Genomic DNA, 10,855 nt, shown 5'->3' on the forward strand with positions numbered 1-10,855 from the left:
TTTTTTTTTCAACTTTTTCACAAAACTTCACTTTTTATGCTTTAAACATGGTCAGTGATGTTAGGATTCAACTTACTGATGCTCTAAAGGCATAACCCCCTTATTTGTATTCATTTTTTTTGACATAAAAATAATTTCCAAAAAGTCTCACTTAGTAAAAAAAAAAAAAAAAAAAAAAAAAAATTCCTACCAACCTACTCTAACTTTTTTGAGCATGTTACCGGAAACAAAGATTTTTTTAGGCCTAATTAAAACCATTTCGACCTTGCTATGCAGCCAGTTCGTGCACGCGCAAAGAGGAGGACTATCTACCTATGAAAGAAAGCCAACGCAGACGGCACCAAGAAAGCACTAGCCGATTATGTCAATTATTTCTCAGCCGTACATTATCCACTATTGATGATATGTGGGAAGATTTTAAATCTGCTATCGAGGATGTCACACAGGAGTTTGTCCCAACCAGGAGAACACTCGCTAAGCACACACACACCCATGGATAGACAGTCACCTCAAAAAATTGACAAAGCGCAAAGACCGTGCGTACAAGAAGGCAAGGCGCACCAACAGCCCACCAGACTGGTCTCGTTACACCAAGCTAAGGGCCCAAACACAGGTGGAGAAACGTCAATCTCACCGGAAGTACATGTCTGTTATTTCCGATAGTTACAAGAATCGTCCAAAACAGTTTAGGTCCTACATTAAATCATGATAAACAGGAATCTCTCGGTGTCGCCCCACTTAAGAACAAGGATGGTATCATTCGCAGTGAGTCGAAAACAAAGGCGGAGATCCTCAACGACCAGTTTAGATCCGTTTTCACTCAAGAGGACACAGGCCATATACCGAATAAGAGATATAGCCCCCTCACCCACCTATGGAGGACATCACAGTACACACAAACGCAGTCCGGAAACAGCTTACAAATCTGAATCCTCACAAGGCCACGGGTCCTGACTGCATTCCCACCTCCATACTCAAACTAGCTGCAAATAAACTCGCCCCTGGTCTGGCCAGACTATACCGGCAGTCCTTGGATACAGGCATGGTACCAATGATTGGTGTGATGCACTAATCGTTCTTCAAGAAGGGCGAAAAACACCTGCCATTCAACTACTGACCTGTCTCCTTGACGTCCGTAGTGTGCAAGGTCCTAGAGCGTATCGTTTACAGCTCGGTGATGCGATTCTTCGACCAGCACCGCATACTCACAGAGTCACAGCATGGTTTTCGGGCCAGACGATCCTGTGAATCCCAGCTGCTGTGGACAATCCAAACCATTGCCAGTAGACTCAAGGGGAAGGACCTAGTTGATGTAATACTTCTTGACTTTGCAAAGGCGTTCGACAAGGTCCCCTGTCAGCGCTTTCTGCACAAGTTACAATTCTACGGAGTGAGAGGGAAGACACTGAGCTGGATAGAGGCTTTCCTCAGCAACCGGAAGCAACAGGTCCTCCTAGAAGGTGAGAAATCAACTCAGGCAGATGTCGTCTCCGGTGTGCCCCAGGAAACTATTTTGGGTCCTCTACTTTTTCTCGCCTACACCAACGAACTACCAGAATGTGCCGCCCACTCCGAAACCCGTCTTTTCGCAGATGACAGTATCCTCTTCCGCTTCATTGGGAACCAGCATAATGCTGACCTCCTCCAACAGGACTTTGAGGCCCTAGAGAAGTGGGAGAGCGGCTTGAAAATGATGTTTCATCCAGCCAAATGTACAGTACTGTTTATCTGCCAGAACCACCGCCATCGGATTGAGACCAAGTACGCTCTCCATAGAGAGACCCTCCAGTCCGCGGATAGCAGCAAGTATCTTGGCGTAACACTGAGCGATGATTTCAGTGGAAGAAACACATCAACAACACTGCTGCTAAGGGCAACCGTACACTCGGCTTTGTAAGACGGAACCTAACAGATTGTTCACCTGTGGTCAAGGCAGCTGCATACACTACCATCATCAGACCAGGGCTGGAATACACCAGTAGTGTATGGGATTCTGCAACAGCTACAGAAGCTCATACACTGGAAAAGGTACAGAGAAAGCTGCCAGGTTCGTTTACAATAGATACACTGACTGTACTCCTGGATGTGTAACTAAGATGATTCAAGACCTCGGATGGGAATCCTTACAATATCGTCGCTACCTAGCCAGAGTCATCATGTAAGATCAGCACCAGTATAGTTGAGGTGCCAGAGAACCCCCTTGTCCACAGCGATGCCAGAACCAGAGGTGCCAATAGATTTTACCAGATCCCAGCCTCGGTTAACACCTATAAGAACTCGTTCTTCCAAAGGACCACCAGAGACTGGAACTTACTGCCGGCCACCGTCACCAACTGCCAGACGCTCGAGAGCTTCAGGGCAGAGGTCAGGGCCCTCCACCTCCAGCAGCAGTAGTACCCGAGCGAGTTGTATATAATTTTAATTATAAATGGCCAGATGTTTTATGGGGCAGTACAGTTTTATCAGTTTTATCCTTATACTGGAAGAAGAAGGTATTGAGCAATCACAGTAAATTTTATGTATCTGACCTTAAAACTTCCAACACCCGTACAGAAATCAACTTCTTCGAAATCTTTATACATACGCACACTTAATAACTTCTTGAATGGAATTGCTGCGCGATAAAGCAGGAAATCATTTATTCAGTCTACAGTATATGATGTGACTTTCCCATTTAAAAGAAAAAAAGATGAAAACTCCAACACATTTCTATTAGAAAAGAAACAATCCAGTTTCATATATCAATTTCAATGTAAGTTTGAACAAAAGTTCTGTCTTCAATGTAATAAAAACTGCAGTAACCAAAGTCATATAGTAAGTAACTGTACTAACCAAGGGTATAGAATGGGTCATAAACGGACACTTGTTTGATCCCCTACCCCTAAAACACTGATACTAGATTTAAAAAAAAAAAAGAGAATAGTAACCAAATAGAAAAGGTGGAACCTTCACAGGTCGCTCAACACGACAAAAACGAAAATGTTGCAGGCTCGGTTTGATTGAGCCTGTTCATGGACGGTAGTGGAAATGCCATAGAGTAAGTAACTCTAGTAACCAAAGGTATGCAGTTGGTTATTTAATGAACACATTTGTGCAGGGGTGCAAATTTTGGGCCACTGCTGATTGTTAACTTTATGTTTATTCCCCTGCCACGAGTAGTGGGGATTTTAGGAATGGTCTCCGTCCGTCCGTCCGTCCTCCCGTCTGTCCGTCCGTAACATTTCGTGTCCGCTCTGTATCTTCTAAACACCTTGAAGGATTTTCATGAAACTTGGGTCAAATGATCACCTCATCAAGACGACGTGCAGAACCTATAAGTCAGCCATGTCGGCTCAAGGTCAAGGTCACAACTCAAGGTCAAAGGGTTAAGCCTTCCATTTCGTGTCCGCTTTGTATCTCCTAAAATCCTTAGAGGATAATCATGAAACTTGGGTCAGATAATCACCTCATTAAGACAATGTACAGAACCCATAAGTCAGCCATGCTGGCTCAAGGGCAAGGCCACAACTCAAGGTCAAAAGGTTGAACCTTCCATTTCGTGTCCGCTCTGTATCTCCTAAACCCCTTGGAGGATAATCATGAAAATTGGGTCAAATGATCACCTCATCAAGAGGATGTGCAAAACTTATGAGTCAGCCATGTTGGCTCAAGGTCAAGGTCACAACTCGAGGTCAAAGGTTTGAGCCTTCAATTAGCCATCAATTTTGTGTCCGCTCTATATCTCCTAAACACATTGAAGGATAATCATTAAAGTTGGGTCAAATGATCACATTATCAAGACAATGTGCAGAATAAGTCAGCCATGCCGGCTTAAGGTCAAGGTCACAAGTCAAGGTCAAAGGTTCGAGCCTTCCATTTTGTGTCCACTCTGTATCTCTTAAACCCCTTGAAAGATTTTCATGAAACTTGCGTCAAATGATCACCTCATCAAGATAATGTACAGAACTCATGAGTCAGCCATGTTGGGTCAAGGTCAAGGTCACAACTCTAGGTCAAATGTTTGAGCCTTCCATTTTGTGTCCGCTCTGTATCTCTAAACCCTTTTAAGGAATTTCAAGAAAGTTTGGTCAAATGATCACCTCATCAAGACGATGTGTAGAACTCACGAGTCAGCCATGTCGGCTTAAGGTCAAGGTCACAAATCAGGGTCAAATGTTCGAGCCTTCCATTTTATGTCCGCTCTGTATCTCCTTAACCCCTTGAAGGACTTTCATGAAACTTGGGTTTACAACACTGTTTTTAAATTACAGGCTAGTGTTCCATTTTTGTGTTACATGTAACTTGCCTTCTATTACCATTGCGTGTGTTAGGGATTCGCCTCGCAAATATAATTTGTTTACACTGTCGTGTGACTCTAAACACATTTTACCAAATCTATCTTGGTAGGAAAAGTGAGGAAATCAAAATTTTACAAACTTGAATTTCGTAACGAATTATATAGAATTAAAATACGTTACTGACGACTTGTATATATTCAAAACGCATGTTAGTAAATGGCGATGAAAAAAAACATTGAAGTGAAGCAAAGGGACATTTTTAACGATCTTGATATTTTACGTCATCACTTGTGACTCATTTGTGCATATTCTTCAAACGTTTTAAACAATTAGTATTATTTTTTACCAAAAAAAAAAAATCAAATGAAATGGCAAAGTTTGGAATTAAATTACTGGTAATGAGTTAAAGTTACTTGTCAATGGTATCAAAGTAAGAAATCCAGGCCAGTTACGGAATAATAATCAAATAATACACCAAACAAATGTTCAAAACACGTATTTTCAAACGGTGAAGTGACATTTTAATTGCGTAGTTAGTAGCCATGTGTTATTCTCTGTGATCCAAAAGACATAAAATCATCTCAATGCTGAATGTTCATTTTGATGCCTGGCTACCAAACACACTTAAAGTATAATTGAAAATAAATAATTGAATATGAATGATAAAAAGAGGATAAAAGTCAAACGGTAAAAGCCACATTCAAAGAACACAGCCACTCGTGTCATAAATACGCAGTTATTACTTTTGCAACATAATATCTGGTTATTATGGTAGCTGATTTCTGCCATATTCGTTCTGTCGCAGCGTCACAACGACAAACGTTGTTATGGTGCCCAGTCGAACGTGCTTATGTCACCCCACAAACGTATTATCGTCATAAGTCAATAATGTTAAGTCTAACATGGTTTGATAAAAAACAAAGAAGACGGTCAAGCTCTGTAAATTCTTCAATTAACGCGCGTACCTGGAAGAGAGAACGTTATGGCGTCAATAATGACGTAAAATTGCTTCATGTTCAATGCCTGCGCATCTGAAGTCTGAACAGTTATAAATTAGACGTCAAACTTCTCGAAGGCCTTGATTTTTTGATAAATAAATAGACTTGGAAAGATTCACTTGCACATGCATTTCTGGCAACAGTATTCATGCTCTAAAGTCTCACTATTCCCCAACAGTTTCATCTTGCGTCAGGTTAATTGCGGTTTGTCCTCTTGTGTAGGCTCTGTGTGTGTGCGCGTGTATGTGTGTGTGTTCCTTTGTTTGTTCGTTTTGTCCTTGTTTGTTGGCTTTGTGTGTGTGCACGTGTATGTGTGTGTGTGTGTTTGTGGTGTGCACGTCTGCGTGCTGTAGGTTTCGTTTTGGGGAGGCTGCGATTTTGGTACGTGGCATTCCCTGTTTTTATTATTTGTCTTTGTTTTGATGTATATTGTGGATAACGGCAAGGCTCTCATTTTAACCTGTACATCAACTATCTAATCATTAAATATTAGTGATTATCGGGGGTCCTTATGGAAGGAAAAAGTATACAGCCTAGGAATTGTGTTTTACACGAACATTTTGATTTCAATATCATAGCAAAACAAGTCGCCAAACTGGCAAGCATTGCAGGGGGCGTACTGTTTGACGCTTATACTAAACTTTACTACTCTCTTGTTGTTTGGCCAAGTAAGTTCGTACAGGGCGTCAGTGTAGGGCTATAAAACTTATGCCATGCACTGAAACCTGTTGCTACTTCTTTGTCCCGTTTCGCTAACATAGAATTATCTTCTGCAAGTACATGCGTTCATGGTCTTCAGGCTTGCTCTTTATATGAATTTAGAAGAGCATTTTTTATATACCATGCCCTCTGTGCCCATCCGTGTGTAAGAGATTCACACTGTGGTTATACATTTTATTTACACTGTCTTGTAACTTAAAACCAATTTCACTATATTTTGTGCGTATGCATATGTTAAACATTTATACATTCATACATAGGTAGTTATCAGGTTGCGATTTGAGAAGTCGGTGTTATTTATCATAGTTTCTTTTAGCTTCTTCCTTCACTTTTTATTTTAAGGTTTAGCCTGTATGTCTTCAAAAGACAGAAATATTTGGTAAACTAACAACATCTTTTACCAACAATCTATGCCTCCATTACATGTTCTACAAAGGAGCTGTCCTGTACGACTAGATACTTGAAATATTCTAAAAAGTTGACCCCTTTTAAATGTGAAATTTCAGCGCTGGGACATTGTTGCAATTGCTTCAAAACGAAGATATGTAACAGCTCTTTGAAAATGGGGAGGTTTTAAAGGGGTTGGATTGTCAGAAAGTGTGGCCCCTTTATGCAGTCCTTTTCCAGAATTCAATGTATATATCAGTATACTGACAATTGTTTTGTAGAGTAATATGAATACATGTTTTATATGCTGTTCAATTTTTATGTAAAACAACCCTTTCTTTCTATAGTTAAGTGTTCTTTGATTTTTTTCCCCTCAAAATATGTGGCTAACCGTTAAAGGAAGGAAATTAATTAATAAACCGTGATAAAAGAAAAGCAGCAGATTTTTCAAATTTCAGGAAAATAGTGGCAAGATTCTGTGAGACTTTACAAAATGTTATCAAAAGTAAAGCTGTGTACGTATAATAATGAACAGAAGAATTTGTTATTAACAGCGAAGTGTGAGCTAATTAACATTTTTTTTCTGATCAATTTCGACGATTTAATATATTAACAAAATTCTTCTTTTCCGTAAGGAATGTACTACCCTTTTGAAATTAATGAGACACTATGAAGTGAAATAACTTCCCAATCGTTATCAATCGTATAAAACCGTTTTCCCCACGTGTTAATCTGAAGATAAGGTATCGGTTTAAAACCATAATAATTTGATTGAAATCTTGATTTATGCTCTTGGGATTTCTTCTGGCAATAACATCAACTTTTTAGTCAATTTCCAAGAGATTAGTGAGCATTAACTCCCAAATGTAATTTATACTTCATTTAATCATATCTGCTCTGCAGGTTTTTAACTCAGCAGCTACATTAGAAATTTCATTGAAATATGTACATATGCATAACGACAGTATGTTATGATATTTGCATTTTCACTTTATACGTTATTTACAATACTTATAAAACAGTCATAACTCAAAAGAAACCAGCGAACAAAGTAAAATAAAACAAAGTGCCATAATAATTATGAGAAATAAATTATTGTTTATTTTTACTGGTACATGTATTCCAAGTTCAAACGTGAAAATGTCAATGGAATTATTTATCGTACTTGGGGTACTGTTTCAAAGTGATGATACATGAAACTTAGACATGTAAGCTGTCTATAAGCTAAGCACAATTTTTCAATTATTGACCGTAGGTTTGAAACTGCAGCAAACCTTACGAGGTTACGTGCAAAACTGGCGCATACTGGAAATGTACATTTTTCTGAACTTCTATTTTTTTTTACAAATTTGTAATGTTTGATAAACATATTATACATTTTTATTGTGCATTTTTTTTAACAAATTGTCACATATTGCGTTTGATTTGAAATGTGGTCTATTAATACCAACTTACGCATTTTTCTTCTGAAATTTAGACATCAAGCTAAAGCAAATTATGGGACAACCTTTAGAAAGTCAGGGGAAGTGTTGGCAGAAAAAGGAGATAAGTTATAGCAAGTCTACCTACCCCACTGGCTCGTGACATTCCGCACAAAGCAAAGTTATAAATACATGTACACTACTGACTAGTGCACAAATTTGCAGCTTAATATATTATATTATCATTAGGTTATTAAGCATATATCTATTTTGAGAATTTTAAAAAAAGATTTGATAATTTTAGGTTTTTATTTATTTATTAATAACTCCCTTACATCCTTAAACAGCAAATAACTTTTGATTTACACTACAGTAAGTTCTTTAATTTTATGCCCCCGAAGGTGGGCATATTAAAATCGCACTGTCCGTCCGTCCGTCCGACCGTAACTTTGCAAATTCTTGTCCGGGCTGTAACTCTGTCATCCATGAAGGGATTTTAAAATAGCTGGGCATATATATTTCCATAATGAGACGACGTTTCATGCGTAAGACCCAGATCCCTAGCCCCAAGGTCAAGGTCACACTTAGAAGTCAAACGTTAATAGGGTCTGTTTCGTGTCCGGTTCGTATCTTTGCCATTCATCAAGGGATTTTGAAATTACTTAGCATAAATATTTATCATAATAAGACGACGTGTCATGCGCGAGACCCAGACCCCTAGCTCCAAGGTCAAGGTCACATTTAGAGGTCAAATGTTAACAGGGTCTGTTTTTGTGTCCGGTCCATAACTCTGCCATCCATGAAGGGATTTTGAAATATCTTGGCATAAATGTTAACCATAATAAGACAATGTGTCATGTGTCATACGTCATAGCTCCAAGGTCAAGGTCATACTTAGAAGTCAAAGGTTAATAGGATCTTTTTCGTGTCCGGTATATAACTCTGTCATCCATGAAGGGATTTTTTAACAACTTGGCATAAATGTTTACCAGAATGAGACAATGTGTCACGTGCAAGGTCAATGTCACATTTAGAGGTTAAAAGTTAACATGGTCTGTTTTTGTTGTCCGTTCCATAACTCTTCCATCGGTGAAGAGATTTTAAAATTACTTGGAATAAACGTTCACTATATTGAGATGACGTGTCAGACGAAAGACCAAGACCCTTCAAATATGGCATAAGATCATTTTAATCATTATATCTCTATTCTATATTAACGTATGTCCCTTCATAAACACACTATATTTACTTATTATGATTAATAAGCTAAAGGTCTTAAAATGTCTTTATCCCATTTTAGGAAGTGTTTTGTACTTTTCATTTTGTGTGAAACTGCGAATAATGTAATATGTTGTGCTATATAATTGTAAAACTTAAACAAACGTACAATTAAAGTGCTTTTATTCATAAATGCAAATATTTCAAGGGAATTACAAATGCACATGGAACTATATGTTATTACAAAAGTTGTAAAATACTTATGCTTCAATAAAGTATCTTTATTTGTGTTTCTTAGATTCATTATGTTTCATTTAAGCTGTACAGAACTCAATTTTGTTTTTCATTATTAAATATTGATATAGAATAGAAATAACGCATTAGTATGTACTTTTATACATTCTAACAATAAATGAAGAAATAAATGGCAATTTTTTCCTTTGAATATGTGCAAAGGAACAAATTAAAGTTAGCTTTTCAGCCTGAAATGACTCACTGTTACAACTGTTCCATAACTCAGAAATAGTTGCTCAGCAGTATAGCCAGGGGTTATTAAATTAATGCATGCTGCATATATATTGCAGATAAGGATGCTGCTTTGGACGCAAGAGTAAATGAGCTAATGAGTCTCTGAAATCTATGGTAAATCACGTAAACATGATTTCATTTCAGCCGCAATCCAGTCACATAAAAGCATAACGTACACAATTTCCTCTTTGTGTGTGTATTTCACGGATCCGACAAAATGCTTACTTTAAATCTGTTTGCAACGATGTTTTCTAGAACTCCTTGATGTACTTGCAGCACAATTAAAATCATTAGATGTTCAATCTGACAAGCAATAACATGTCATTCTAAGAAAATCTATAATAAATAAAAAAAAACAAACAAGAAATATACGGATTTCATATGACAATACAATGTAATTCATTGCTGAACAAAAAATGAAATAAACATGAGACCGATTGAAGACGCATCAACATATACACCATTCCAGAGAAAGGGAAATGTCCTAAATATCCAGTTACTCGGGAGTGATAATGTGACAAAGGTTGAAACATTACGTTTCAGCGCAGTTCGTTCATGATACGCCACATGTTTCATCACAGAAATTGCAAGACGCAGTTGTATTGCACTATTTGCAAGAAAAAAGATCACAATCATAACACGCAATGTAAATATTACCCCGGGAGATTCACAGGGAATTGCTGTACATTGTAATTGTAACACCACTGGACATATGTCTAGGAACTGTCACTGTGTCTTTATAAAATAGGACATAGGCCGTTGACCTCATGTGAAACAGGTACCTGTATTAAAACAAAACATATTTCAGGTGTTAGATAATTTATGCTCATTATGTTCTTCCAATGTACACATTTGCATATTCCATATCTTTGAAATATCGTCAGGAGTAAAAAGCTCTGAACTTGTAGCTCAAAGTAAATGAAATAAAAACTATAAAAAGATGGTGAATTATGTTATGCACCAACTCTATTCTATTTGGAACTGGTGCTTAAAGGATATCCATCTCAGTAGTAAAATAATCATGTTTGTGACACTACCAGGGTCTCAGGAATAAAAATCTAATTTGGTGAACATGGCTGCTTTGCGTTTTAGACCTTTTCAAGATGCATTTTAAAGTTACGGATCCCATATCCAAACACAGATCTTACAAGTATGTTTGTGCCTTGATTTCATTTAGGCATCTCTATAAGTTCTTTCTTAAGCATGCAACTGATGTAGTAGAAATTGTGGAGTAAGACGCAGACCTGTCATCTTTTTGAAGTTTTGCGTAATTCAACGTGTAACACATGTTACATATCCAAAATGT

This window comes from Mercenaria mercenaria, chromosome 13 (genome assembly GCF_021730395.1).
Source record: "Mercenaria mercenaria strain notata chromosome 13, MADL_Memer_1, whole genome shotgun sequence".
NCBI lineage: Eukaryota > Metazoa > Mollusca > Bivalvia > Venerida > Veneridae > Mercenaria > Mercenaria mercenaria.